Source organism: Oncorhynchus kisutch, linkage group LG11 (genome assembly GCF_002021735.2).
Source record: "Oncorhynchus kisutch isolate 150728-3 linkage group LG11, Okis_V2, whole genome shotgun sequence".
Taxonomy (NCBI): domain Eukaryota; kingdom Metazoa; phylum Chordata; class Actinopteri; order Salmoniformes; family Salmonidae; genus Oncorhynchus; species Oncorhynchus kisutch.
Window position 1 is genome coordinate 75,115,761 of NC_034184.2, and position 8,174 is coordinate 75,123,934.

Genomic DNA, 8,174 nt, shown 5'->3' on the forward strand with positions numbered 1-8,174 from the left:
GATGGGAAGATGGATGGAGCCAAATACAGGACCATTCTGGAAGAAAACCTGATGGAGTCTGCAAAAGACCTGAGACTGGGACGGAGATTTGTCTTCCAACAAGACAATGATCCAAAACATAAAGCAAAATCTACAATGGAATGGTTCAAAAATAAACATATCCAGGTGTTAGAATGGCCAAGTCAAAGTCCAGACCTGAATCCAATCGAGAATCTGTGGAAAGAACTGAAAACTGCTGTTCACAAATGCTCTCCATCCAACCTCACTGAGCTCGAGCTGTTTTGCAAGGAGGAATGGGAAAAAATTTCAGTCTCTCGATGTGCAAAACTGATAGAGACATACCCCAAGCGACTTACAGCTGTAATCGCAGTTTTTGATGTGTTAAAAAAGTTTGAAATATCCAATAAATGTCGTTCCACTTCATGATTGTGTCCCACTTGTTGTTGATTCTTCACAAAAAAATACAGTTTCATATCTTTATGTTTGAAGCCTGAAATGTGGCAAAAGGTCGCAAAGTTCAAGGGGGCCGAATACTTTCGCAAGGCACTGTACCAATGTTCAAGCTTAAAATGCCTGTTTGTATACAACATCAGTTTGACATAGAGGAAAGGGCCATTCGGGCTTTCTTACAAATCTAATCAAATCAAATTGTATTTGTCACATGCGCTGAATACAACAGGTGTAAACCTTACGGTGAAATGCTTACTTACAAGCCCTTAACCAACAATGCAGTTTTAAGAAAAATATGACTAGGGCTGCTGGAGTCTTTGACAATTTTTAGGGCCTTCGTTTGACACCGCCTGGTATAGAGGTCCTGGATGGCCGTAGTCACTGCCTTATCCCCTTGTTGCCCTTCCGTAAACATCCCCCAGACACGAAATGGTAGCCAGCAAGATGGAGTTCTGGGAGTTTTTTTTTAATGAGGGCATTTTGCAAGGGGCTAGTTTGCATCAACTACCTTCACTAAAACCACTGCAAAGGTTTTGCCTGCAAACTTTGTTTTCGAATCGGGACGTTCTGGCATGTCTGCCTCGTGATTTGTTGGGAGAGTTGTCTGTCTGAAGACGACCGTCCCCCGATAGTTTTCCTTTTTTTTGTTTTCTTGAGGTTTACCAAGAGAGTCCGTCATTAATCCCAGTGCTGTTGCTGCCCTTTGTCTGAGATTTCCGAGATTAAACCTGAAGTGAAGGATTAGCATGTTAGCATTTGGTTTCGAGAGTAAGCATGCTAGCAACAAGACAAGCATTAGCGCATTAGCCTGTTTGTATTGGGCTTGAATGGAGAATTAGTATGCCAGCAATGAAACAAGCGTGAGTCTGTTTGTATTAGATTTGAATGGAGAAATAGCATGCTAGCAATGACAAAAATAACAATTTGCTTTGGGTTTGAATGAATGATTAGCATGCTAGGGGTAGACCTTACAGTCAGAGATGGGGAATCAGCACACCAGCAACTGAGAGGATTTAATTAAAAAACACATTAGCTATGTCACAACAACAAATTACACCAAGCTACAAAAATAGGGCAAGCTTGTTATTTTATTCACTATTAGCTACATTAATTAATAGTATGTTTTAGCTATGCAGGAACATTTCAGAGAGACACTGTTTTTTGGCAGAGAACATATTATTTGATTAGGTTTTTGATTATGTTTTGTTGCCTAAAGAGCAGGATATTCTGTGCATTTAGTTGATATAAGGATTATTGATGGGTTCTCTGACCCTGTTTCCATGCTTCGTACAGAAGCACTGATTGAAGATTTGATACACAAGGGGATTTGATACAGTGTGTTAAGCATTTCATAATAATATAATTTGAAGTAACATTTTGTGCAATTATAAATGTTTATATATACTGTATATATATATATCCCAGAGAGAAGAAGATAAGTCTGTCTCTACAGCCTCTTACAGAGGATTGGAGAAGGGAAGAGAAGCGGGGAGAGGAGAAGAGAAGAGACGAGACGAAGGAGAATAGAAAAGGAGAGGAGAGGAGAGGAGACGAGACGAAGGAGAATAGAAAAGGAGAGGAGAGGAGAGACAAGGAAATGTTCTCGTTCCCTATCACCCCTCATCTCTTTCAAATATATTCCTCTCCACTCTTTCTTTCTGCTTCCTCTCTTATTTGAATTCACAGCTGTCAGATTAAACCATGCATTATTAACTGAGTTACAGTATAGGGAAGAGAATACATGAAATGCCCCATCGGGGCATAAAGTAGATAATGTAGTAGATACTATAGTAGATAATATAGTACATAATATAGTAGATAATATGGCAGATAAGATAATATAGTAGATACTATAGTAGATAATATAGTATATAATATAGTAGATACTATAGTACATAATATAGTACATAATATAGTACATAATACTGTATAATAGATAAGATAGTAGATACTATAGTAGATAATAAGGTAGATAATATAATAGATACTATAGTAGATAAGATAATATAGTAGATACTATAGTAGATAATACTGTATAATAGATAAGATAGTAGATACTATAGTAGATAATATAGTAGATAATATAATATATACTATAGTAGATAATATAATAGATAAGATAGTAGATAATACAGTAGATAATATAGTAGATACTATAGTAGATAATATAGTAGATAATATAATAGATACTATAGTAGATAATATAGTAGATAATATAATAGATACTATAGTAGATCATATAGTAGATAATATAATAGATAAGATAGTAGATAATATAATAGATAAGATAGTAGATAATACAGTAGGTAATATAGTAGATAATATAGTAGATAATACAGTAGATAATACAGTAGATAATATAATAGATAAGATAGTAGATAATACAGTAGGTAATATAGTAGATAATACAGTAGATAATACAGTAGATAATACAGTAGATAATATAGTAGATAATACAGTAGATAATACAGTAGATAATACAGTAGATAATATAGTAGATAATACAGTAGATAATATAGTAGATAATACAGTAGATAATACAGTAGATAATACAGTAGATATGTGTTTGTCGTCTGGTTATCTGTTAGCATCTTTGACTGTTAATATTTGTCGTTACTGCTGACTGTGTATTGACTCAGCAACGTTTTATCCCGCTTTTTACATGCCAATAAAGCTGGTTTGAATTTGGAAGTGAGTGTGATTTCATAATTCTGTCAGGTTTCACTAGCCGAACCCACAGACTTCTATTAACAACTCAGGAGTGTGGAGGTGAACGGCGTTCGAGATGACGGACTCACAGTAACGTTAATGCTAATATTCAGCAAATTACAAGTTGCATAACCAGTGCTTAGTTGGGTTTACGGTCCACTACATCCCTGTTTAGTTGGGTTTACGGTCCACTACATCCCTGTTTAGTTGGGTCTACGGTCCACTACATCCCTATTTAGTTGGGTTTACGGTCCACTACATCCCTGTTTAGTTGGGTTTACGGTCCACTACATCCCTGTTTAGTTGGGTTTACGGTCCACTACATCCCTGTTTAGTTGGGTTTACGGTCCACTACATCCCTGTTTAGTTGGGTTTATGGTCCACTACATCCCTGTTTAGTTGGGTTTACGGTCCACTACATCCCTGTTTAGTTGGGTTTATGGTCCACTACATCCCTGTTTAGTTGGGTTTATGGTCCACTACATCCCTGTTTAGTTGGGTTTATGGTCCACTACATCCCTGTTTAGTTGGGTTTATGGTCCACTACATCCCTGTTTAGTTGGGTTTATGGTCCACTACATCCCTTTTCTCTCTGAATAGAGATGACATACAGAAGTATAACGCTTACATTTTATTTTCTATCTCTGTGATAATAAAGCAATTGACCTGTACAGATGTTTGTTGTGCGATATTACTTGAATAAATGACTTAATTATAGTATACAAACCATTGATTGGTCTTCACTTTAACAACTTAGAGCATGGGTCAGACAGTTAAGAGCACAGGCTATTAGTGTCACCATGGCGATGATAATAAATGTAGATACACTATAGTGGATGATGCACACCAGATATGAGTCATACAAGAGTAATGGTTCAATTAACAGCACACTCTATAAACATGTATTTGAACATCTACAGTCGGAAATGAAAGAGAACGCATGTAGAGCTGTGTCCACTGCCCCCTACCCCCTACCCACCACCCTCCCCCCTCTGTCTCTGTGTGGGCCAACAGCCGGTGCTGCTGAGCTCAGTTGTTTTAGGTGTCAATTAGAGATTAAACACACAGGCCACAGCATGTGTATGGAGTTGTGTGACATTGCTTTAATCACTCTCTTCTCCCTCCATGTCTCCTCACCTCCGCTCTCATCTTTTTCTCTGAGAGATGTTAGTGGGTGAGGGTCAACACACACACACACCGCCCCAGGAATAGGTAGCTGAACCATCTGTTGCTACTAAGGCAGCTGCTCACTCTCTCACACACACATGAACACACATACGCACACACAAACACACACAAACACACACATGAGCACACATACGCACACGCAAACACACACACAAACACACACCTCAGGCCTAATTTTTAATAGTCATGTAGCCACTCACTAGAACATAAAAATCTGTTTGATCTAAATATTGGAATAAGGGAGGAGTGGAGGAGAGAGGGTGGAGGAGAGGGGAATAAGGAAGGAAGAGAGGAGGGAATAAGGGAGGAGAGGGGAGGAGAGGAGAGGAGAGAAGAGAAGAGAAGAGAAGAGAAGAGGAGAGGAGAGGAGAGGAGAGGAGAGGAGAGGAGAGGAGAGGAGATTTATCATGGAGCAGCAGGTGGTCACTCACATACACATGAACACACATACACACAAACAAACACACACGCACGCACCCACACCTCAGGCCTAATTCCTCTCTAATCGTGTAGCCATTCACTAGAATATGAAAATCAGTTTGATCTAAATATCTGTAAAAAGAAATAACAAAGTTCTGAAATGTGTGTGGAGAGGAGAGGAGAGGAGAGGAGAGGAGAGGAGAGGAGAGGAGAGGAGAGGAGAGGAGAGGAGAGGAGAGGAGAGGAGAGGAGAGGAGAGGAGAGGAGAGGAAAATACGGGAGGAGGAGAGGAGAGAGGAATACGGGAGGAGAGAGGAGAGGAGAATAAGGGAGGAGAGGAGAGGAGAGAGTGGAATAAGGGGAGAGGAGAGGAGAGGAGAGGAGAGGAGAGGAGAGGAGAGGAGAGGAGAGGAGAGGAGAGGAGAGGAGAGGAGAGGAGAGGAGAGGAGAGGAGAGGAGAGGAGAGGTTTATAATTGAACAGCAGTTGGTGGAAGGGGGAAGTGGAGGAAAATCAAATTATTATTATTATTATATTTAATATAGGGATCGGTGGTGTAGTGGAGGTTAAACGACAACATCACCAGTAGGGATATGTTTTTTTTCAGAGAGAGATGGAATATGAAACAAGAGAGAGAGAAAGAGAGAAGAAAAGATAGTGAGGCAGAGAGGGAGAAAGACAGGTTTTCTTTCCTGATCTCTTTTAACCTTTGTTTATAATCTGCAACGTGAGCCTGAATATTCTCGGAGAAACATTGTCCTTTACACACACACACACGGATGTCACACTGCAGGTGCCCCACTGTCACACCCAGTGAGAATGGACTCTTTCAGCAGTGCTGACCTGTCTCGCTCTCTCTCTGTGTGTCTCTCTCTGTCTCTCTCTCGCACGCTCTCTCTCTATATATATTCAGTAACAGTCAAAAGTTTGGACACCTACTCATTCAAGGGTTTTTCTGTATTTTTACTATTTTCTGCATTGTATAATAATAGTGAAGACATCAAAATGATAAAATAACACATATGGAATCATGTAGTAACCAGAAAAGGATTATACAAATCCAAATATATTTCATATTTGAGATTCTTCAAAGTAGCCAAACTTTTCCTTGATGACAGCTTTGCACACTCTTGGCAATCTCTCAACCAGCTTCACCTGGAATGCTTTTCTAACAGTCCTTGAAGGAGTTCCCACATATGCTGAGCACTTGTTGGCTGCTTTTCCTTCAATCTGCGGTTCAACTCATCTCAAACCATCTCAATTGGGTTGAGGTCAGGTGATTATGGAGGCCAGGTCATCTGATGCAGTACTCCATCACTCTCCTTCTTGGTCAAATAGCCCTTACACAGCCTGGAAATGATAGTCCCACTAATCACAAAGCAGATGGGATGGTGTATCACTACAGAATGCTGTGGTAGCCATGCTGGTTAAGTGTACCTTGAATTCTAAATAAACAACTGACAGTGTCACCAGAAAAGCACGCTCACACCTCCTCCTCCATGCTTCACGGTGGGACCACACATGCGGAGATCATCCGTTCACCTCCTCTGCGTCTGTGGAACCATCAATCTCAAATTTGAACTCGTCAGACCAAAGGACAAATTTCCACCGGTCTAATGTCCATTACTCGTGTTTCTTGGCCCAAGCAAGTCTCTTATTATTGGTCCTTTAGTAGTGGTTTCTTTGCAGCAATTTGGCCATGATTCACACAGTCTCCTCTAAACAGTTGATGTTGAGATGTGTCTGTTACTTGAACTCTGTGAAGCATTTATTTGGGCTGCAAAGTCTGAGGCTGGTAACTCTAATGAACTTATCCTCTGCAGCAGAGGTAACTCTGGGTCTTCCTGTGGCGGTCCTCATGAGAACCAGTTTCATCATAGGGCTTTATGTTCTTTGCAACTGCACTTGAAAACTTTCAAAGGTCTTGAAATGTCCCACATTGACTGATCTTTAAGTAATGATGGACTGTCATTTCTCTTTGCTTATTTGAACTGTTCTTGCCATAATATGGACTTTTACCAAATAGGGCTATCTTCTATATACCCACCCTACCCCGTCACAACACAACTGATTGGCTCAAACGCATTAAGAAGGAAATACATTTCACAACTTAACTTTTAAAAAGGCACACCTGTTAATTGAAATGCATGGTTGAGCTGGTTGAGAGAATGCTATGCGTGTGCAAAGCTGTCATTAAGGCAAAGGGTGGCTACTTTGAAGAATTTGTTTTATAGTGTTGATGTCTTCACTATTATTCTATATATAGAAAATAGTACAATTAAAGAAAAGCTCTTGAATGAGTAGGTGTGCCCAAACGTTAGACTTGTACTGTATATATATCTCCCCCTCTCTCTATCTCATTCTTCCTCTCTATCTCATTCTTCCTCTCTATCTCATTCTTCCTCTCTGTCTCATTCTTCCCTCTCTCTCTCATTCTTCCTCTCTCTCTTGAGGGCTAATGTGGATAGTACTAGGCTTCTATAGCATAGTAAAATATTGCCTTGACCAAGACGGGGGCAGAAGATAGTTGTGTGTGTGTGTGTGTGTGTGTGTGTGTGTGTGTGTGTGTGGTGTGTGTGTGTGTGTGTGTGTGTGTGTGTGTGTGTGTGTGTGTGTGTGTGTGTGTGTGTGTGTGTGTGTGTGTGTGAGTGTATACACACTCAGTCAGACATAGATAGGCAGTGCAAATCACACTAGCGCACACACAGACATGCACACACACAGACATGCACACACACAGACATGCACACACACAGACATGCACACACACAGACATGCACACACACAAGGACAAGATAGATTTAGGAGAGAGGGATGTAGTGAGAGGGATGTCAGTGAGAGATTGGAAAGAGGGACGGCAGGGAGAGACAGGAGAGAGGGACGGCAGGGAGACAGGAGAAGGGACAACAGGGAGAGACGGGAGAGAGGGACGGCAGGGAGAGACGGGAGAAAGGGACAACAGGGAGAGAGGGAGAGAGGGACGGCAGGGAGAGACGGGAGAGAGGGACGGTAGGGAGACAGGGAGAGAGGGACGGCAGGGAGAGAGGGACGGCAGGGAGAGACGGGAGAGAGGGATGTCAGGGAGAGACGGGCGAGAGGGACAACAGGGAGAGACGGGAGAGAGGGATGTCAGGGAGAGACAGGAGAGAGGGACGGCAGGGAGAGACGGGCGAGAGGGGACGGCAGGGAGAGACGGGAGAGAGGGACAACAGGGAGAGACGGGAGAGAGGGACGGCAGGGAGAGACGGGAGAGAGGGACGGTAGGGAGAGACGGGAGAGAGGGACGGCAGGGAGACAAGAGAGAGGGACGGCAGGGAGAGACGGGAGAGAGGGACGGCAGGGAGAGACGGGAGAGAGGGACGGCAGGGAGAGACGGAGAGAGGGACGGCAGGGAGAGACGGGAGAGAG